The following is a 23,004-nucleotide window of genomic DNA, read 5'->3' as shown; positions in this document are numbered from 1 at the left end:
TCCCAGTGCCACTGAGTCTCGAGAAGAAACCCATCCTGAGCTCTTATCCTCAAGTCAGGCGGATTCTGGAAATAGCCTGTTGCCCTCCTGCATACCACCCCCAACCCAAGACGTCACGGGCTCTGTGGGACTCAGCCCTCGCGGCCTCTTCAGCCTTCATATTTGACCATACGACCAGCTTGTGGGCCGTCTGCCTGACTGGTCTGCTCTAGTCTCTGGTTCCCACTCCTACTCCCTCACAGTTCTGGCGCTTCGAGGGTTTGCCCCATTCTCCCGAGGGCCGGCATTTGTCCTTCCCTTCTCCATTCACCCACAAGTGCTCCTGACCTAACAGTCACACAGGCACCTGCTCCACGTGTCCACCCCTCTCTCCCAGAATTTGCCTTTTTAAAGCTTCAGGCCCAGGTGAGGGTTGAATTCAAATTGTTAACCCTGGAGGAGGAAACGGCAGCCCACTCCACTACTCTTGCCTGAAAAGTCCCATGAACAGAGGAGCCTGGGGGGTTACAGTTCACGGGGTCACAAAAGACTTAGCTACTGAACAACCAGAACAGTGACTAGCATGTAGTGGTGATGTGCTGATTTAGTTGCTAAGTTGTGTCCAGCTCCCGTGAAGACTAGCCTGCCAGCCTCCTCTGTTCTTGGGATTTTCCAGGACAAGCATGCCAGAGTGGGTTGCCATTTCCTTCTCCAGGGGGTCTTCCCCACCCAGGGATCGAACCTGGGTCTCCTGCATTGCAGGCAGATTCTTTACCAACTGAGCCACCAGGGAAGCCTGCCTAGTGTATAGTAGGCACTTGAAAACTGTGTGTTGACTTAATGCATGGCTCCCAAGTCAGTGCTCCTTTGCATAACTGGGTTGAGAACTCATCTTTATCAACTTATTTTTTCTGTTTCTGTCTTTTTTATTTTTGCAAAGGGGGGGGGACAGGAAGCTGTTCATTTATGTTTTAATGCATTGAAACCTTCTATCTGAATGGACACATAATTTCCATACCACCTACTCTTTAATCAGAGAGTACTCACAGATTCAGCACTTTGGACAGAGCTGATTTTTTTTTTTTTTTTTTAGCTAATGTGCAGTCAGTATTGTATATGCATTTAAAAAGTATTTACAATAAGTGTGTGACCCACATATGAGAAAATACTGCATTCCCCACTTCTTGCTCAGTGGTTCTGGCTTCTTCCTTTTCATAGTCTATCAGATGAGAAAAGATTGCCATAAAGATTTTATGAGTCCAAGAGAAACATTACTCAAACAGGATTTATTTCAAAGGCATCATTCTGAAACTGTGGCATGTTGTCTAAAAGAGAATCAAAGCTCATATTGGTGGAATTTTTATACTCAAATGAAGTCCAAATGTTGCAGAAGATCCTCTTAATGCCTACCAACTGAGCAACTTCTTCAATTCGGTTCAATTCAGCAGACAACTTATTGAGTATATATTTTCAGCATCTCTGGGCCCACATTTGAAACTAGTGATAAGAGGCAAGAATATGCTCTTACCCATTTGCACTCAGATAAGGAGAAAGGTAATTATGGTATTGGTGCTTTCAGACCTTCACACTCTGGGACAAAAATATTTTTATGATGCCCAGTATGTGTCAGGCACTCTGCTGAACACTGCAAGGGAAACAAGCCACAGTTTCTACACTCAGGGACCTACTGTCTGGTTGGGGAGACACACATACCCCGAGGCAGCACACTAGGTAGTGTATAAGGGTTATGCTAGAAATAGGTATAAGAGCTTGCCAGCAGGGAGCTTGTTCTAGAATTGTGTGAGATGTCCACTGTTCTTTGTCTAGTTGACAAACCCCTATTCATTCTTCAAGAAGCCAAATCAAATGTCTTCTCCTCTGAATGCCTTCCTCACTCTTCAGGAAAGAACTGGCCTTCCCTCCTTGGGGTTCCCACAAAATCTTGAATAAAGGAAAAGTGGGGGTGACAGACACTGTGTAAGTATTAAAAAAAATACACTCACACATTTCTGCAGGAGTAGAGAGCAGGAAATAATTAACTGTCAAGGAAGGGGTGGAGATACTTGAATTGGTTCTTGAAAGATGTGGAGAAGGTCATTACAGATGGAGAACGCAGGAAGGATAAAGGCGTGACAGGATGCATAGTTATGATGTATTTATAGAATGGCAAGTAGCTGGGGTGGCTGAAGCAAGGCACAGAGGAATGGTGTGGGGAGCCGCTAACAATGGCGAGAGGTGGCAGAAGATGAAGCTACTGCATTAAGGATGCGGTCAGATTAAGAAAATCCTCCGGTAAGAAGTTTGCTCCTCATCCTGCAGGTGGTAGGAGCTACCAAAAGGCATTTTAACTTTTATTGATTTTTCTGCACCCAGGAAGTAATACTTGCTTGTTATAAAACTTAAAGAGAATACAAAAGAACATAAAATATACATTAGCATCCCATCCTGAGCTCATAGTGTTAATATTTTTTCCTGTCTTCTTTTTTTAGTGACTACTATGTATGTATGTATATAAAAATTTTAGTTCGTACTGTATATATTTAGTTTTGTAGGTTGATTTTTCTACTTAATATCATATTAAGGCATTTTCCCACTTCCATGAACATCCTTTGAAGTTAATTGTTACATGGTTTATCAGCCACATGTACCACGGTTTATGGAACCATTAATTCTGGGCATAGACAGTTTCCTTTTCCCCACTGTAATAAATGTTACTGCAAGGAACATCCTTGTGTATCCCATTTAGCAAAGACCTCTCGCTATTTCAAGATAAATTCCTAAAAGTGGCACACACTTTTTACATTTTAATCACTATATACTGTCAAACTATCTTCCCAAAAGGTTGTGCCAATTTATAAAACCACCAACAGGGCATGAGGCTCAAAGAGGTTACATGACTTGCCTAAGATTAAACAGCTGGGGAACGGAGAGCTGGAAATCAAATGTGGGTACCCGTACCCACAGGGCTGTGACAGAACTTTGGTGGGAGATGGGAATGGGGTGGCCAGAGGTAACTGAGTCTGGAGCACCGAAGCTAACTTGGGTGAAGATGGATGGTCTAATGAGACAACTTCAAAAGGCAGGCTGTTCACTGGACAACACTTGCCATTTCATACTCTGTATAAAACTGCCAAGGTCACGACTCTTCTCATTTGAGAGTGTTCAGACCAAAGAGAAATGAAACACATCTACCTGTCTCTTGACTGCTATTTCTTTGTAGACTCAGCCCTTGGCTGGATTTAGTGAGCGTGGCACGTGTGAAAACTTGCCTGGTCACCTGAAGTGTGATTCCAGGAGGATTCCTCATTTGTGCCCTGAGTTCACTGAACAAGTCCATGCGAGGTATACCCTTCCATCAACCATAATGAAGTCAGAGGCATCCATCTCGCTGGGGACACAGTATATCTTCTTAGTTGTCTCATAACTAAGAAGTGGCTAGATGAGGGATAAAAGAATCAAGGTCCTGGCTCTTTCAATCCACATATCTTGATCTCCTAGCTGACTTCTTTCCCGACTCCCTCCCACTTTTCCCCTTCACGGCCACAAACGCAATAACATAATGCTAGGCAGAACATGAGGACCAAACTCAGAGAGTCATCTCATCAAAGCACCGTAGGTTAGACATTACCGGCTTGAGAGGGATTCAGAGTTGCACGGTGGCTGACTCCATTAATCCCCACTAGGACATCTCCAGCTAGTGTTTGTCCAGCATCCACTTAACTCCAAGAGTCCTCCTGCAGGAGGCTGTTCTCAGCTAACTACAGAGTCTAGGTTTGACTCTTGCAGCTACCCATTGTTTCAGTTTCTGTCGATGATCTAAGCGTTCTTCCATACCATGGACACTGAATTATCTGAAAACAGGTGCCATTTTCCCCACCACAGGTGAGGTGCTGAATCGTAAGTGTTTTAGGCTTTTGGAGTCAGACAGATTCCTGGGATTCCACCTCTGACCCTAGTAAGCAGTTGTTCTTCTTAGGGCAAACATCTCTGATGTGAACATCAGAACATCAGAACATCAGAGATGATGAACATCTCTGATGGTGAACATCATCTCAGTCTCAAATTATTTCCTGGACCCAAAATAATGATGATCACTGGAGAGTGGTGGGAACTTAATGAAATGTCAATAGTATGGCAAGTGGTGGGCGGTTGATAGGCGTTGAGTCCCCTCACAATTGTCTCTTTTGAAGCCAGTATTTCTCAAAGGCACTCTCTGACCTGTTGCATCGAGACAGCCTAGGGTGGGTATTTAAAATGTAGATGTTTCGGTCATAGCCCTAATCTATGAGTCACATTCAGTGAGAGTGCCATCTGGAAATGTATTTTTTAGTTCAGAGCAGTATCCATATGCCAGGAAGTTGGGAGGATTAAAACCTAGGGGACCTCTCCAAAGCTGCCCAGGGGTGCACATTCAGGTCCCGTCTGTCTGAACCCTGGGTAAGATGCTCCACTGAGGACACGTACCTCCCAACTAGGAATCGAGGCCTCGTTTTCAGGGAGTCTTGCTCTTTTGCTCAGTCTCAGAGAGAGGCCTTCTTCCCTCTGTATTCTGGGACTTGGAATGTGGAAGTGACAGGGGACTGGTGAAGGTGTTGCCACGTAGATAAGGAGTTTAAACTATTGTCAGTAGTCAGTCCAGTCGCTCAGTCATGTCCGACTCTTTGCAACCCCACGGACTTCAGCATGCCAGGCTTCTCTGTCCATCACCAACTCCTGGAGCTTGCTCAAACTCATGTCCATTGAGTCGGTGATGCCATCCAACCATCAACCATTGTGATAATCTTCATATTACCAGAGGGAGAGGATCAGCCCTTGGGAAGAGGAGAAGCACTGCAGGGGCCTAGGGGCCGGCCGAGCAGATTGCTACTGAGGGCGCACTCCAGGCCAGGAGGGGAGGTGAAGGACCTCTGTGACCACAGCAGACACACAGAGGATGATAGAGTGCCCTGTCCTTTCCCAGACACGCTATGTGTCCTAGCAACCAACTCCAGACCCACCCTCCGGTGGAGAGCCCCCAGCGAGTCTTCACACCTCTAACAGTTCATGTATTTATCCTCACATGCCCGCTCATCAGGCTTCCCAGGTAGCTCCTTGGTAAAGAGTCCGCCTGCCAACGCAGGAGACACAGGAGACATAGGTTTGAGCCCTGGGTCGGGAAGATCCCCTGGAGGAGGGCAGGGCCACCCACTCCAGTCTCCTTGCCTGAAGAATCCCATGGACAGAGGAGCCTGGCGGGCTACAGTTCTTGGGTCCTAGAGTTCGTCATGACTGAGCACCCACACGCATGCACCGCTCATCATCTCGCTCCCCTCTCTCCCTGCTGCCTCCCTGGTGCAGGGTCTCTACACCATACCCAGTTTTGGGCCGATGACTCCCTGAAGTCTATTTACAACCCACATCCCTCCTGCAAACGTCAGGTCCTGACATCCACCTACCTTCGATGCCCTGTAGGCATCTGAACCTTAACACGCCATCGCTCCCTCTGCCACCTCCTGTCATCCACCAGCCATGCAAAGCAAGAGTGGGAGCCGCCTCCTCTCCTCCTCCTCCGTCCCTCAGGTTCACTGGGTCACTAAGCAAGGGACGCTGTGTGTATCATCCTCCAGACGTTACAATCCAGCCCTCCACTCAGCTTCTGCTGTTACCATCTACGTTCATTCAGACCTCACCATTTCCTTCCAATGGGCAGCTTGAGTCTGGGCCTGCATCCATGCCTGCATCCTTCTCTCCATCCATGCCTGCATCCTTCCCTCCATCCTGCTCTGCAGCAGCAACCAGAGTGATCTTTCCAAAGTGCAATGCTGATTGTGTCATCTGCCTGCTATGAACCTTTCAGGGTCTCCCTATTATCCCCAGAATACCATACAAATAATCTGGCTTCCACCTACCTCTTTAGGCTCATCCCCTCTCCATTCTTCCATATCCTTCAGCTACACTTCCAGGCACGGAACCTGGGAACTCCCCCTCCTTCCAGAGCGCCTAGGCTGACCTGTCCTCCCTGGAGACCGGGCTTCAGATCACCTGCTCTGCCCTTTCTTTGTGGTCACTGCCCTCAGTCCACCTCACTATCCAGCTCAGCACACACAGGAGAGATGGGGAGAGAAGAGCAGCTGTTATAACTATCATCAAAACCTGTGAGCTCTTCCTATGCAGCACTGTGGACATAGTGAGTGTTTGACATGCAATTTCTCGTTGTAATCCTCACCATGTGCCAAAGGGACAGACACACACGAGGAACCAGAGGCTCCGAGAGGTTAAGTAACTTGCCCAAGGTTGTGCATCAGCATAACTGGTGCAGATGGTCCTTCAGCACTGGGTGTCTGACTTCTGAGACGTATCAGAAAACTGCATCAGAGGACACAGCTCAGATCTATTTCCAACGGTCTGTGCGGAAAAATCTACCCTGCCTGAACAGACACCCTTTAAGATATACTATCCTCAAACACCTAAACGCTTAGCTTGGCTTACAGAGGAGGCAGTGTTATCTACCACAAGATGATTAGGACAACAATGAACTTAAATCCCAGCCACTGCTGGAGAATATCTGCTTCTGAATTCAATTTGGTTCAATTCGATCCAATTTAATTCAGTGAAGTTATCGAGTGCTCACTATTCACCCAGTAAGGGCTGGCTACGGAAGGCCCAGAGAGAAAGGCAGAGATTCCTTTCAGGGAATCATAACTACTTGAGGCGTGGGGCATTACATGAGGACAGGGGAGTTGGGGTGTTGGAAGCAGGGTTGAGTGTAGAGAAGATACTACCAGTTTAGTCTAATAGGAAGTCTCAGGCATAATACATATGAAAGAAATTGGGATTAATGAGTGCTTGAGGGCAAGACTCCAGTGGCAGAGAACTTGGCTCTATTACTTCCTAGAGAAGTCACCTTGGGCAGCCTTCTGAGCCTCAATTTCCTCGTCTGTAAGAGGGGAATGAAAATAATACCTGTCTCATAGACGGAAAGGGTTAAGAGAGATGATTCATATCAAGTACTTCTTAGCACAGCACCAAGTGCCTAGAAGGAGTGTAAAAAGTGTTAGCGCATACAATTAGGTATCTTGAAACAAATCATAATTATAGTTCCAATGCCTGGCCTGGTGCCTGAGACATAATAATGTCTCTTAAATAAGCAACGCATGAATGGAACGCACATCTCAGGAGTGTCAGGCAGCTGGAAGGGCCCTGGATGCTATGCTCAGAGTTGGAGCTATACTCTATGGGGAACAGTAACCCCTGAAAGTTTGCAGCAGGGAGATGGTGCGGCCAGACAAGACCACACTGGCCAGAAGCGAGGATGGATGGGAGAAGGGGGAGATACTGGCGACTGGTGGGCGGCCGCCTCAGCGTTCCAGGTGTGAGGGCACCTGAGCGATGTGGGGAGCTTGGTATTGCACTGAAAGGGACAAACTGGAAAGACATTTAGGAGGTAGAACTGGCAGGACTTGGCTACTAAGAGATGTTAGAGGATGACAGCTGCCCTGCTGCTGAGCGGGTTCACTGTCCGTGAAAGAGACAACCCGGTTAGTAACTCAAGGAGAAGCAATCTCCTCCCTGGAAGCCCCTGGCCACTGTTCCTGCTGGGAATGCTGGCCTTGTTGCTCTTTCTCATCTGCAAGATCACGAGGGGCCCATTCACAGAGTGAAGCATGGTAGGCAGTCCATAGGAAGTCCTCCTACAAAAGGGGCTTGGGATTTCTGGTGGGGGCCAGGGGCCGGCAGCAGGAAAAGACTGCCCTCTTGGCAGATGGGAAGGGACAGAAATCACTCTAATTGCAGCCCGTTTGGCAGGGGATGTCTCCAAAGCTGGTAAGGAAAAGAAAAACCTCTCAAAATAGTCCGAAGAAAGGGAAAAGCACGCTCACATATTTATAGCTACTTTGTGCAAGCACCATCACCTGTTTCTTCTCCTGCAGCCCTCGGCACAGCTGCAGAAAGGATTAGCTGCCTATTTTACAGGGAGGAAAACTGAGACTCACAGGGCTCTTCCTATACTGTACACCTGTGATTTATATATTGATAATATTGTGCGTTAACTATGCTTCAATTAAAAAATCAATCAGAACAAAAAAGATAGTAAGTATATTTTAAAAAAAACTCTGACCCAGTTTGTCAATGGAGGAACTAGGATTCAAACCCAGCTCTCGACTCCACAGCCCATTCTGTTGCCTCCATGACACATATCATAATCTTTAATTTTAAAAGTCCCATTTCTTTAGACATTCACATACTGCTGATGGCAGTGCAAAATGATCGAATGCTTTTATAAAGCAGTTTGGCAATAAGAATCAAGAGTTTTTTTTTTAAAAAAATATTCATTCTGGGAATTGCTCCTAAAGAAATCATCATAAATTCAGAGGGGAAAAAAAAAAAACTTTACACACTACAATGTTCTTCACAGCAGTATTTATAACATGAACAACTGGAGATGATCTAAATATCCATGGAAGGAAGAATGGTTAAGTAAGATGTTATATATTCATTTAATGAAATATTTGAGAGCTTATATTAGGGTTGCCGGTGGCTCAGACAGTAAAGCGTCTACAAGCAATGTGGGAGACCCAGGTTTGATTCCTGGATTGGGAAGATCCCCTGGAGAAGGAAATGGCAACCCACTCCAGTACTCCCGCCTGGAAAATTCCATGGATGGAGGAGCCTGCTAGGCTATAGTCCATGGGGTCACAAAGAGTCAGACACAATTGAGTGACTTCACTTCACTTTCTATATTAGGGTTTATATTAATAAGGAAAATACCAATGTTACAATAGGAAAATAATCAGGATGCAAAATTACACATAGCATCATCTAATGATGGTGCCAGAGAGCCATGTGAGGTTCTATTATTGGCACTTTCCCCTCCAATCTCCATTGGCCCCTTCTGAATCACTCTAGATTTTAAAAATTAATAACATTATTTGTCATGGACAATGCATGATTGTCCCACTCTGCACAATGAATCTTATACAGAGTGGAAATATTATCATCTTTAGAAATTTTGCTATTTGTGTTGATCTGTAATACAGAATTTAGAAAAAAACCATGCTTGCCTTTAAGCCTCCTCAATGCAGAAATCATGGGGCTGCCAACCCTATCATTTTTCTTTAATACAGTTCTGGAGGCACTGGGCATATTAGAAGCCAGGGGAACAAAAAGCAAACATATTGGAAAGGAAGAAGGAAAATCACATTACTTGCAGCTAATATGATTGTCTAATCTATAAAATCTGAAATAATCAACTTTAAAACTATTAGGGCTAATGTGAGAGTTCAATAAGATGGTCGATTACAAAAGAAACGTACAAAAATCAATGGGATTTTTATTTACAAGCAATAAACTATTAGAAAATGCAATGGAAAAATGACACTATAACAATGAAAGCTACAAAACTACCTGGAATAAACCTAACAGGAAATTTACTAGGTCTAAATGATGAAAACTATAAAATTTTATTAATGAATGTAAACAAAAATCTGAAAAATGAAAGTCATACCATGGTCCTGTACAAGATTATTCACTATTGCAAAAATGTCAGTTCTTTTCAAACTCACCTAAAAGGTCAGTGAAATTCTAACCAAAATGACAATGGAATTTCTTAGGAGAAAACTGAAAATATTATTCTAAAATTTATGTGGAAAAGTAAATGCACATGAATTGCCAATAAAATGTTTTAAAACTAACAGTAAGGAAGGATTTTTCCTACTAGAAAACCAAAATTACTATATAACTATGGTTATTGAAACTATGTGATTTTGACATGTAAACAGATAAATGAAATAGAAGAAAAAATCCAGACACAGAACCATGAATAGATACGAGCTTAGTCTATGATAAAAGGGCCATTTCACATTAGAAAGGACAGGCTTGGGAACAATTCATTACTCTTTTGAAACTCAAGTTATATCTGTATCTCACATCTGGCACAAAATATGTAATTCAGGCAGATTAAGGGACTAACTGCAAAATATAAAACTCTGAGAGTTCTAGAAGAAATACAGAAGACTCTATTTGTAATCTCCAAGTGGGGAGGTATTCCTAGCCCAGACACAAAACCCAGGAGTCACAAAGAAAAAGGACTGATTTGATCACAGAAATGTAAAATGTCTACTCTGAGGAAAAAATAAAACAAAGCTGAAAGACAAACTATTCAATGATAGAAAAGTTTTACAACACATCGAACAGACTGGTATGACTATATGTTTGTGTCTCCCCAAATTCATGTGTTGAAACCTAATCTCCAATAATATTTGGAGATGGTATTTGGAGATGGGTCTTTGAGGGTTCATAAGGTCATGAGGGTGGATCCCTCACAAATGGGATCAGTGCTCTTATAAAAGAGGCCTCGGAGAGCTCCCTTGCCCCTTCCACCATGTGAGGACACAGCAAGGAGATAGCCAACTATGAACCAGGGGGCAAACTTGCACCAGACACAAGGCACCTTGATCTTGGACTTCTCAGCCTCTAGAACTGTAGGAAATAAATTCCTGTTGTTTATAGGCCACCAGCCTGTGGTATCTTTGTAATAGTATCCTGGACAGACTAAGACATAGTATTAATATCCAAAATATACAAAAATATACAAAAATACATAGTATTGATATCCAAAATATACAAAAATACATAGTATTAATATCCAAAATATACAAATTTATATAATGAGCTCCTAAGAATCAGTAGAAAAACACATAAACCCAATAGAAAAATGGATAAAGAAAATAGATAATTCAGAAAATGAAATAAAAGTGAAAAGATTGCCAACTAATAATTAAAGGAATTGAAATCAAAAGAAGAATGAAGTGCTATTTTTTACCCATCAAGATGTATAAAAATAATGGTTTTAATTTGAGAAGATGTAGGGAAATATCCAGTCTCATACATGGTTGATAGAAATGTCAGATTGGCACAGCTTTGGGGGAGTACACTTAGGCAGAATCTAAATTAAAAAGACACACATTTTGACCCAGAAATTCTACTTTAAGGAAGTTATCCTATAAATGCTCCAAGATGTGAACCAAGATATATACATGAAGGTGATAACCACAGCACTGTTTGAAATGATGAAAAATGATCATTATTAGGCAATTGTTTAAAAAATAATGAGGCAGATATAGGTGCTGACATGGAAAAATATCTAATATGTGCCCTTACAGACAGAAACAAATTGTAGGATAACATGCTAACTCCCTGTCCAATGTGTGTGTGTTGTGTGTGTATGTGTCTGTGTGTAAATGCATAGAGACAGGTCTACAAAGCTAAGGAACTTGTTAACAATGTTTGCCTCTGGGGAAGAGAGGAGACTTCAGGTAGGGGGTTGACAAACAAGATGTGAACATTTTATTCTGCACCCTTGGGTATGTTTTGCCTTTTCCACAATGAGCATGAATTGCTTTGGTAAATAACAAAAAAGGATAGATATATAAACTCCCAGAACACGATTCTTTAAGTGAAAAACAAAACAAAGCCATGCTTAGAAAATACATCAAAATGTTCACATGTAAGTTATTATATTTTTCTAAATTTTCTTTAATGACTTTGTATAATGTTTGTAGTGGAAACAAACAAACAAAAACGAATGCTCTGTAATTTTTGAAGTCATTTTCCTTTTTCTGGAAACCGGCTCAGTAAAACGAGTGTGTTTTCACTCTTATCCACTGAGGCTGGTCAGGTGATCTGACCAGAAAGTGGGAATTTGGAATCCCTGGACCCCACGCACAGCCTTGAGAGCACTTGTAGGAAGTGCATGACCAAATGCAGACAGGAATCAGAGCAAACGGGATCAGGAGAGAGCTTATGTCATTCCCTTAAAAATGATGGAGTGTTCCTTGTATACTAGTAGGTGTGCAATAAGTTGGTGAGTCTTTACTATGATGTGAATGGACCATCACATTATCCAGCCAGCCACTCCCCGCATCAGTAGAAACACTTGGATCACATCTCCGTCTGGTACAACGTGGTTGGCCAAAGTAGGAAGACCAGAAATTAAAGCAAAATGAGAACTAAAATTACTTATAAAGAAGGAAGTGTGGGAAAAGTAGCGCTCACTGAGCATCCACCACGCTCCGCTTGTCTTTTGAGCATCATTGGTGGCTGTTTGACATCCACTTTGCGGAAGGGAACATTGGGGGTTCGTCCTGCCCAAGGTTTCCCAAGAGCACTCTGTTTAACGGACTCCAGGTCCTGGGCTCTGCCCACCAGCCTCCCAGCCAGAGGGCGGGAGGGGAGGACGGATGGAGAAGTAAAGTGGGAAGAAGCTTTTGCCCACAGGCTATAGAAGAGTAAACACGTGGGTCATGGATGTGTTTGAACTCAGCCCTTTTCCTGCTCCCTAGGCTGAGTTCTGAGACTTCTCATGGCAGTTCCAGAAACGATGCAGTGAGCACTGGGGCAGGTCTAAATAAAGCCCCCATGTGGGCGTCCCTGCTCAACTATGCATGAGCTCTCTGTGACTTCACCCCTGGTCCCCCGAGCTGGTGGAATGAGCACAACTTCACTCAAGGCACAACCAGGGAAAGCAAAACTTTCCAAAAATACTTGAATGTTGACAGGAGATTCTTGCATCCCAGTGAATAATTGGTTTGTGTCAAGGTGTCTGTGTGTGGATGTAACCTAAATTCACAGAACTTACAATTCTGTAACTACAAAACAGGTTTCATGGACCCAGTTTCCCAAATCTCAATGGCTAATTGCCAAGCTTGCAGGCAGCCTAACCTTTCTCAGGACCCTCAGGTGGTTGGTACTGGTCCCCAAAAGGGTCTTCTTGCTTGCTGGCTGCAGCCTGCAGAAAAGGCAGACCCTGATATTGCGTCTATCCCTCCTCCTGTCCTGAGAGGTCTCCATCACTGTTGTCTGACAGATGTCACAGAAGTGGGGCCACCTGCATTATGGGGTCCTGCTGTCCCCTGGACCAGCTCACCAGAGCCTCTGTCTCCTCTGCAGACTCCTCTGTGTTGTCCAAGTCTCAGTGGTTTCCCATGGCTTAATGGAAGATGCTCCTTCCCCAAGGTCATGCCTGATGAGCTGGTCCCACCACAAAGCTACCTAAGCCTCAAGTGTTACAGCTCTTTCCGTTCACCCCCACATTACCCTGTGATACCTTTAAATCAATAGCAGGTGCTGCCCTCTGGCCAATTATCCTGGGTCTTTCAGAGTGGGTCAGTTGACTGCCAACTGCCTGAACAGTGCTCCTATGCCCAAGGGCATTTTCCCCATGGAAGGCCACTCTGTCCATGTGCATAGTAGGCTGGAAGGACCAAGCACTACGAATTCCCCAGGAGCAGCCCTCATTCAGTGACCTTCGGGAACTGGTGTATAAATACCCCGGCTCCCTTTTCTTTGGGTGGGATAATTCTAAGACCTGCGTTCTGCAGATCTGGGTTTCCCAGAGTATCCTTGTGGGATTATGCCCCAGGTCTTCACTGTGACAACGATGTGATCATATACCCTTTATCGGCTACTGTCCCTTCCTGTGTCATGGTCCACTTCCTCAACTGGTGTTACCTGCATCTCTCAGAAAACTACCTGTCCCTGAACATCTGTCTCAGGTCTGCTTTTGGGAAAAACCAAATTAGGTCAAGACCCTCATACCAGGGGCGTCAGCATCCCAGCATCACACACAGATGTGCCAAGAAGCAGCCCTCCTCTGCAGGGACCACCATCTTGCTGGGTGGTCCAGGTCATCGACCAGGTCCCCATCAGCTGCAGGGCAGACCTCCTCTTGGGAACTCTATTTTCTGCAGGGTCCCAAATCCTTTTCTCCCCAAGGCTCAAGCTACTTCTGTGGAGAAGAGGTGCTGGCTTGCTCCCCTCAACTACATCCCAACCATAGCATCTTTGAGCTTTCCATTTCTCCATCAGAAAAGTGGGCATACCTGTCCACCTGAGTCAGCGGCTATGAGAATGAAAGGCAGCAATGGCTGCTACTCAGCTGAGTGCTAGCTCCATGCCAGACGTGCTTCTTAGTGCCTTAAGCAGTATCAATGACTATTGCTGACAGCCCTATTTTAAAACTAAAGAATCAGAGGCTGAGAGAGGTGAACTCCCTTTCCCAAACCGTGGAGCTAAAGTGTGAATCCACCTCTGACTCTAGAGCCCTCTAGGCCTGAAGGCCAAGGCCACAGCACCTGGCAGGAGACCCTATGGGGTGTGGGTGCACCTATGTGTTTGTGGGTTAGGGATGAAGGAGGTGGAGAGAGGCGTGCCAGCCCTCCCTGGGGTATGAGGCGCTGACTGAGTCCAAGGAAGCAGGAGCAACATTGGTTCAGTCTGGGCCCCCAGCAGAACCTGAAGGGGGAGGACAGGATACACGGTGAGCGGGGCGAAGCAGCCTGGGGGCAGGATCTTAAGCGGAAGGCATCTCAGATATGACGAGAGGAGCTGCAGCAGGGCTGGCTCCAGGGGCCGGAGCTGCGGAAGCGGGGCTCAAGGCTGCTGGGGGAGCCTGAGTCTCTCTGCAGAGGTGTGGCGACTTGGTGCAGGGACCAGGCTTCAGTGGCTTTGGCTGGGAGGTGGCTGGACACACAGGCTCTCTCTTCAGAAAAAGGCTCAGAAGAGGGCTGCTGTGCCTGCCACGGGGTCCCAGGCCTGGGGGCAGACTCGCCCCAGCCCCGGGGAGTCTCTGGGGTCGTGAATATTGGACAGCTTTGCAGTCAGGGCTTTAGGGCTGATGAGGCTGCAGGTTGGAGGCTGCAGCGCCGTGCATCCTGGGGCCTGAGCCTGAGCAACCAGCACCCTCTCAGCGGAGGTGCCTCCTGGCACCTTGACCCAGTCTGCGACGAGCGACTTGCAGCATCTCCTGCACTCTCCAGAACCCCCGAAGCTGGGAGCCACTCGGGTCCCTAAAAACCAAGCCTGGATTTTCTCTTGTTAAGTCACAGGATAAAGCACTTTACATATTAATAAGGTTAGGAATCTGAGAGCACATATCAGGGGATTGAAATATGTAGATTTTGATGATGAATTCATGCTCATCAGAAAACCAATGAATCATCCTAACTTCATTATCAGGAATTATTTGATGGGGGAATCGGCAGGGGGGCTGGGGGAGCGAGGAGGGGAGTGCCAAGGGGGAGAGGATTTCTTGGTTCTCAGCCCAGACTCTGTTCTCTTCTAGAAACAGACTTCTGCAGCAGGACCACTTGTTTCTAGGATGTGTGTCCTGAACAGGGCTGCCTCCAGGAGGCCTCAGTGAGGTTCAAGGGCATCGCCTAGTGAAGTCAGACCCTGAGGACCCAGGCGAAGAATGTAGACACACACAAATGGACTCCGAGCGCACAACTACCTGTACAGTTGCTTGAAGAGACCGGCACAGCCACTTCTGTGACACTGACTCCCTCAGTGACCTTGGGTAAGGTCTGCCACCTCTGTGTCTCAGCTTCCAGAGATGGAACCGAGGACTGAAACCCCCAAATTCCAGGCCTCTTTTAGGTGTGGGACTCCAGCTGAGAAAAATATAGACATTTTAAAGAGTAGACAGAAGCACTCATATTTTTAAATAGGGGGTCAGGAAGTCCTCACCGAGAATGTGACCTGAGAGGTGACATCTGAGGGACATGGAGGAGTGGGGTGACATCCAGGAGGAAGAGCGTTCAGGTGCAAAGTATGTGCAAAGGTCCTGAGGTGGGACGAGCATGCCTGGGGTCCAGGCAGCATCAAGGGAGCCAGAGCGGCTGCAGGACTGGATGACAGAGGAAAGGTCAGAGGGGCCACGGGGAAGGGAGCAGGGTCAGAGGGTGCAGGGCCATCAAAGTGGGGCATGGACAGACTTAGAGAATGAACTTCTGGTTACCAGCGGGGGAAGGATGGGAGGAAGGGATAGCCGGGGAGTTTGGGATGGACATGTACCCACTGCTCTATTTAAAATGGATAACCAACAAGGTCCTACTGTATAGCACAGGGAACTCTGATCAATATTATGTGGCAGCCTGGATGGGAGGGGAGTTTGGGAGAGAAATGGATACACGTATGTATATGTATGGCTGGTCTCCTTTACTGTCTATCTGAAACTATCACAGTATTGTTAATTGGCTATACTCCGATACAAAATTAAAAGTTAAAAAAAAATAAAACAGGGTATTGAGATCAAAAGAATATTAAGGAAAGGTGAGAAGAGGACCCAGCGGATAAAGGGCCTCCTCTATGGGGTAAACCGAGGCAGTGAGTGCCTCACAAGCAAAGGGGGGTCAGGACAGGCTGTTGGGAGAGGAGTGCAGTGTGAAGCGGGGTTTGTGGGGTACGCGTCTTACAGAAGATGACGCTGCTGTGACGGTCTCACGCAAAGGCTGGCACATGCTGGTCCAGGGGCAGGGGGTCTGGAAATACCAAAGGCCTGGAGCGCCTGCCTCCACCCTGGCTCTGGCACGTGCTTGCTGAGCGATGCTGGCGCTCGGGGTTGTGACCCAGGGAATGAAGCAGAAGAGCTACAGCAGGCTTTCTCTGAGCTTTCTGGAAGCCTCAGATTCTGGGGCTCCTCCTGGCCGGCTCTTCCCTGGGATCCATGGGCGGTGGCTGCTCTCTTGAACAAAGCAAATAAAATATCTTTAGGGCTTACACCAAGCGTGTCTACATCCTATGGTTGGGTGGACTTTGGGATGGGAGCCCAAGCTGGGGCGGCGGGGGGAGCAGGATGACCTCTGAGGTCAAGAGGTGACCCCGCCCCTCTCTGGACTGCTTCCTTTGAGAGCCACGGAGTGTCAGCCCCGGTGTACTTTAGAAGCACTCAGGGAACTTAACATCCACGCCCCACTCAGGACAAAACAGAATTTCCTTTTCTCGGGGTGGGGGGCTGGGAGCAGGAACAGCTCTCTCTAGGGGTCCTCATGGGGCTTCTTCGAGAGAAATACAAAGTGCGTCGATTCCGGTTTGACAAACACATATTAAGTGCTCTCCATGAGCAAGGTGCTTTCACCTGTTCTCATTTCCCAGTGCCTTGGAGGAGGGAATTCTCTCCCGTTTTGTGGATGAAAAGACCAAGGCTCAGAGAGGTGAACTGGTCAAAGGACTCTGGCTGGTCTATGTTGATGTCAGGCCATCGCAGTCAAAAGCTGGTTCTTAGTCACTTTATTATATTGCACCAACTGACTCCTAATTCTCTCCCTGGCCCTGGGAGGTAGATTTAGAGAGAAAGAGATTGAAGATCAGAGAGGTTAAACACCTGGCCCAAGGTCACAGGGACAGAATACGGCAGAGCTGGCATTTCCTGCCAGCCCATGAATCAGGCTGCTGAAAAATCCTGTTTCTCTTGCAGCTTCCTAACCAGACGTCCCACTCCCCAAATACCCATCTGGGGCCGTGGTTCTTACTAAAGGGATATAGTGGAGTCATTACCAGACTCTGAAGAGATAAAGCATTGCAAATTGAATGAGAAAATCTATTTTCACATCCTGATGAAGACATAACTGACACTGAAAGAGTGAATTGTTCTAGAGGAAAACACAGCCCCTGGTTTTCTTAAAAAAAAAAAAAAAATTTGGAGTTATGGCTTTAGAAAAATAGGAGCAGCTGACTATTACAGATAAAAATGCCCTTTTGCCTAATTGGATCTTTAATAAGGAATCCTAATTAATTCCCCTGAATGGAGAACTTTTACACTGGTGTTATCTTGGCCCTGAGCTGATGGGCCTGGTAATTTCCAGATATGGAATAATGAATCTTTCCCAGCCGGACTAGGAGTCGCCAGAGATTTGTCAGCTTCCCTGTGAAAGCAATTACTTGCCAAGGCACCAGGTTGGGGGGGGGGGGGGGGGGGGAGGTGGAGGTGGGGGAGGGGTTGGGGGAGGGTAACTACAAGCAGAGGGATTTTGGGGATGTAGGGGAGCTTAAGAGGGCATCATGGGGCCAGGGTTGGGAGAAGATGGGCAACCGTGAAGGAACCTGCTGGTGGAAGGATGGGGGCCACATCAGCATCTGGGGTGCTGCCTCCAGCTCCGAATGCAGTCTAAGGGACATTTGCCTTTATGCGGAAAACGTCCCTTGATGGAGCTTGACAGATAAAGATAATTGTGAGAGCTGAACGGGCAGCACGTGGAAGTCAGGAAGCAGGTCTGCCTGTGTCTCCTCTTGGCCGGGGCAATGGCTGGGCTGTCATTGCCTGGGGACCTTCGTGGCATCCGTCAAGACAGCGTCCAATGAAAAAGGTTATCTGGACAACTCAGGCCACAGACCGGCGATGGGGAGAATGTGGCTGAGTGACACGGGCCATTTGTCTGCGGTGACAGGACTCTCCTGCAGGGGAAGTCTGCGGGCAGTCTGTCCTGTGCTCCCGGGGTGTCTGCTGGGCTGGCCGCATGTGGAAGTCGAGGTCTGGGCAAGCTGGAAAGCCAGCCTGAAGCTTCTGGAAAGCCAGCCTGAAGCTTCTGCCAAGCACAGCTCAAAGGACAAGAGCCACACCAGGGAAAGGAGTGGGAGCCAGGGCTGGAGCCTCGGGGGGCCCCCTTCAGTCTCCTTCCAGCTGGAATTCCCGCCCCAATGCAGGAGCGCGGGGCGGGGGCGCACAAAGACCCAGAGGTTGGAAGGCAAAGGGCGCTGGCTTCAGCCTGTGACCCGCCGGCTCTGTGACCTTGGCCAGGTGGCCTTGCTCAGGCTCCGTTTCTCAAGGGACTTGAAGATGCACAGGGAAACAATGAGCGGAGATGTCTGGCATGTAGCTGATGCTCTACCAAGAGTGCCTGTCTTTTCTTCAAACCCTCCCAATTTCAGAAAAATCACCGCCAGGGGCGGCTCCTGCTCGAGGGGAGTCTGTGGTGCTGTGTTCACACGTGAAGAGTTAGGAAGTCTCTGCGCGCAAGGCTGGGGTGGGGGAGACAGAGGGTGAGGGGCCTCCCGCCTGATAAAACTGGGGCCGCTGAAGTTCAGAAAGCTGAGCGCCCTGCTCAGAGCCAGGGTCAAAGCCCTGTTGTTCATCCCTGTCTGTCTCTGCGCGCCCTTGAGGTTACCGCCAAACGGCCTTGGGACCTCAGAGCTGCCTGGCCCAGAGGGTCATGACAACCTCCTGCTGTGGTCTCCCGCTGGGGGCCAGTCTGCGCTGCCGCCTGACCGATCAGCTGCGGAGGCTGAGACCCAAGGCACCTGAAGGGAGGGGTGCAGCTGTCTGCGTGGAGCACCTGCTGGGAGGCTCCGGGGGTGGGAGGGTGGTGGGGGGGGAGAAGGGAGGGGGGCCCTTCCAGGTGCTCAGCCGTACAAGGTCAGAGGAAGGACACAGCAGGATTTAACAGCTGGGAAGCTGGTCCCCTTCAAAGTCTTTCTTACCACATGTTTCTTGAAACTCTCTGCAAGGCCCCGAGAGGGTGAGTAAGTTAACTGAGGTCACCCGGCAAGTTGGCAGCAGAGTTGGTATCTGAGTCCAACATGGACTTCTAAATCCATGCTCTTCCTCTTGTTCAACTCTGCCTTTCTTGGGGTTCAGGGGTGAGCAGGGAATCCTGGCGCTCTTTCCCGGGATGATGAAGGGGAGACCCTGCTGTGTGGTCCCTCTCTGAGCAAGGTCTGCAGACCTGGGCTCGGAGCCCTTGCTACCTCCTGACCTGGGTCATGGACACCTGGAGCTGTGGCTTCCTGGGGAATGGCCAGCAGCATCCAAGTTGGAGGACCAAGCCTACTGGGGACCCAGTCAGGGCTAGGGGTGCTCAGCGCCAGCTTGGGAGCTAGCAGCCCAGATGCCCTTCAGACAAACATTCTCCAGGTGCGCCTGGCACAAACATCCTTCAAGGAGGTCTCACATCATAATGGAGCTGGCAGAAGAGACTGCAGGAGGGAAAACTGAGAGAAGGGAGAAGAATGAGGGCAGAAGTCACATTACCCCAACCCTCCACACGGGAGGCAGCCTGTGAGCTTCAATAGCCTGTTGCAGGAGCAGAGCCCTGGAATTCCCTGGTAGTTCAGTTGGTAAAGAATCTGCCTGCAGTGCAGGAGACCTTGGTTTGAGCCCTGAGTCAGGAAAATCCCCTGGAGAAGGAAATGGCAACCCATTCCAGTATTCTTGCCTGGAAAAATCCCATGGACAGAGGAGCCTGGAAGGCTGCAATCCACGGGGTCAAAAGAGCTGGACACGACTTAGCAACTAAATTAAAAAAGAAAGGAATAGAGCCAGTTCAGTTCAGTTGCGTCCAACTCTTTGCAACCCCATGAACCGCAGCATACCAGGCCTCCCTGTCCATCACTAACTCCTGGAGTTTACTCAAATCCATGTCCATTGAGTTGGTGATGCCATTCTACCATCTCATCCTTTGTCATCCCCTTCTCCACCTGCCTTCAATCTTTCCTAGCATCAGGGTTTTTCCAATGAGTTAGTTCTTTGCAGCCGGTGACCAAAGTTTTGGAGTTTCAGCTTCAGCATCAGTCCTTCCAATGAATATTCAGGACTGACTTCTTTTAGGATGCCAGACTCCAGTATAATTCTAGGCAAAACTGAAGGCTTAGTTGAAGAGCCGGGGACTTGCTGCAATGGGGACTGTCCTGGGACATGAGGAGAATGGGGTGGGAGATGCAATCCCGGAGGATCAGCAGTGCACAGTGGGCAGGGGCCGCCCTCTGCTGACTGGGACACAGGACTGACTCTCTACAGACCCTCGGAGAGAGGACCCGAGACTCAAGAAGAGCGAACCAAAAAGCTACTTGAACGATGCAGTAAGCTCAAGGAGCAGAAGAGAAGGGGTAGACCAGAACTTAGGGTCTGGCAGGGACAGTGTCCAATTCCTGGCTCCAATGCTTGCTAGCACTTTTCACAGGTGTCTTTACCTTGTGGAGTCTTAAGTTTTTCCACCTAAAAAACAGGGACGATGGTATATTCTTTACAAGAGTTTTGTAGGGAATGAATGAGATGATGCATGTGAGACCCCTGGCACAGTGCCTGACACCCCCTAGCACATAAAGATCATTCCACCCCTGAAGGTGCATTCAGGCAGGAAGGAGAAGTTAACCAGAGACTCCAAGAGGCCAGACAGAGCGCACCAGAGCCTGCTCCAAAGGCAAGGAACACTCCCAGGAGTGGTGGCCTAGGGCGTGCATAGAGAATGGAACGAGTAGGACCCAGATGCAGAGGAGAGGGTGCAGCGGGGAGGCTGCTGAGCCTCTGAGGTTCAGTGTCTTCTTCTACAAGACGTGATTCCTCACTCATAGATGCTGATGAAGATCCAGTGAGGTAGTAAGTGCAATGACATTCAATTTGCCTGCAATGCAGGAGACACGGGTTCCATCCCTGATCCGGGAAGATCCCACATGCCCTGAAGCAACTAAGCCAGTGAGCCCCAGCTCCTAGAGCCTGTTCTAGAGCCTGGGAGCGGCGACTACGAAAGCCCAGGCATCCTAGAGCCTGTGCTCCAAAACAAGAGAAGCCACTGCAACGAGAAGAGCATGCACCACAGCTGGAGAGTAGTCCCCACTCGCCACAACGGGAGAAAAGCTCTCGCAACAATGAAGACCCAGCACGGCCAAAAAGTTATAAATAAATAAGTTAAAAAAATTAAAGGTGATGTCATTCAGCCCAGGAACCAGCTGGCTCATAGAGGCAACCAAGACATATTTGCCTGCTAATTTATCTTGATATCTGTCCCCTTGCCAAAGGGCTCAGGCCAGGCGGGGTGGGATGAAGTGCTACCTGCCTTCCTTTCTGGTGGTGGTGAGATGGGGCGGTGAGGAGGGTGCTGAGATGCTAAGGTGTCAGAGGCTCCATGTATTCAACAAACCGTCAGCAAACTTTGATGTCTGCCTGTTGCCAGGACTCTGGCTGAGCCGAGGATTCGGGGATGCCGGATTCAGTGGATGCTCTTCAAGTGTTTATGGTGGGAGAAGGATGCTAGAGAAGCCATGGCAGGTGCCAGCTCAGCAGAACCCGGGGGCGGGGGGTGGTGCAGGGAGCTGGAGAAGGGGAGGCAGAGATGCTACCACACCTCATAGTTTCAGAAAGGAGACAGCCTTTGCGTGGGCCTCCACCAGGAGATAAGGAGAGAGGCTAGCCTTCCAAGTCCCAGGGTGGAGACTTTCTAGTTCATCCTTGTAACCACAGGGCGTATCACAGAGCAGGATAAGAACCTGGCACAGAGCAGGCAGGCAAAAAACACTTGTTAAATAAATTCATAAAGTCCGTTAGGAGTCAGCGTGCTTTGTTTTAGGAAACAGATGTGCTTGTCCGGCCTTGTGCCTAAACCAAAACCAAACATGTAAGTCAAATATAATCTGGGAATTTCTGTGCCAAGAAATCCAATAATGGAGCCATTCATAAGAAGATCGAGCATTTCTTAATGGGCAAAAATCCACCCCTTCCCTATTATTGCCTTGGCAGGAATTTTGTTCAGGCCCAGTGTGGCTCTCAAACTTGCATCTATTTCAGAACACCTGAGAGAATAGTTAAAAACACTGAATTTGGGCCCAATTGTCAGAAATTTTGGAGCTAGTCGTCTAGGGTAGGATTGAATCTGCATTCCCTACTGCCTTCAAGGCAAGTCTTTTGATTCAGGGAATTGGTTGGTACATCACAATTTGGGAAACAAGGGCTGCATTCTAGAGGGTGTTCTTTTCAGTTTTTAAAAAAAATTTATTGGGCTGCGCCAGGTCCTAGGCGCAGCACATGGGATCTTTAGTTACAACAGCACAAACTCTATGCTGCATGTTGGATCTAGTTCCCTGACCAGGGATTGAACCCAGGCCCCTTGCATCGGGAGCACAGAGTCTTAGCGACTGGCCCACCAGGGAAGTCCCTAGAGGGTATTTTTTTAATCGGGGGTAGAAGTGAGAGAGACCAGGGGTTTAGGGGCTCCTGGGAGCTGCCATTCTGGCCACCTCTTCCCCCCTCATCCTGCCCATCACAAGACAGATGTTCCTCAATTTCTGGGGAAGACAGTCAACTTCTGAAAAGCCCACTTCCTACTTCACTGCTTGATGGCCTTCATCATCTCTTTCCCCAAAGCCACCCACCCTTCACCAGTTTGTGGTCCTCCACTTTAGGGCACACAAGGACCCCGTGGGAGCTTTATAAACACTGATGCCTGGTTCCCACCTCTGGGCATTTTGACTTAACGGATCTGGGTGTTGGTTCTAACAGGC

General features: G+C 47.8%; 1 protein-coding gene and 1 non-coding gene across 6 annotated transcripts in view; both read right to left on the bottom strand.

Annotated features, from left to right (window-relative positions):
* Positions 1-23,004, bottom strand: part of CSMD2 (CUB and Sushi multiple domains 2) — a 697,019-nt gene that overhangs the window by 377,356 nt on the left and 296,659 nt on the right. The gene's annotated exons all lie outside the window — the stretch shown is intronic.
* On the bottom strand, positions 701-772 carry TRNAC-GCA (transfer RNA cysteine (anticodon GCA)). The gene has a single exon. It is a non-coding gene; the product is annotated as a tRNA-Cys (tRNA).

This window comes from Odocoileus virginianus, chromosome 5 (genome assembly GCF_023699985.2).
Source record: "Odocoileus virginianus isolate 20LAN1187 ecotype Illinois chromosome 5, Ovbor_1.2, whole genome shotgun sequence".
Lineage (NCBI taxonomy): Eukaryota > Metazoa > Chordata > Mammalia > Artiodactyla > Cervidae > Odocoileus > Odocoileus virginianus.
The sequence above is the reverse complement of the archived record's forward strand: the minus strand, read 5'-3'. Positions and strand labels throughout refer to the sequence as shown.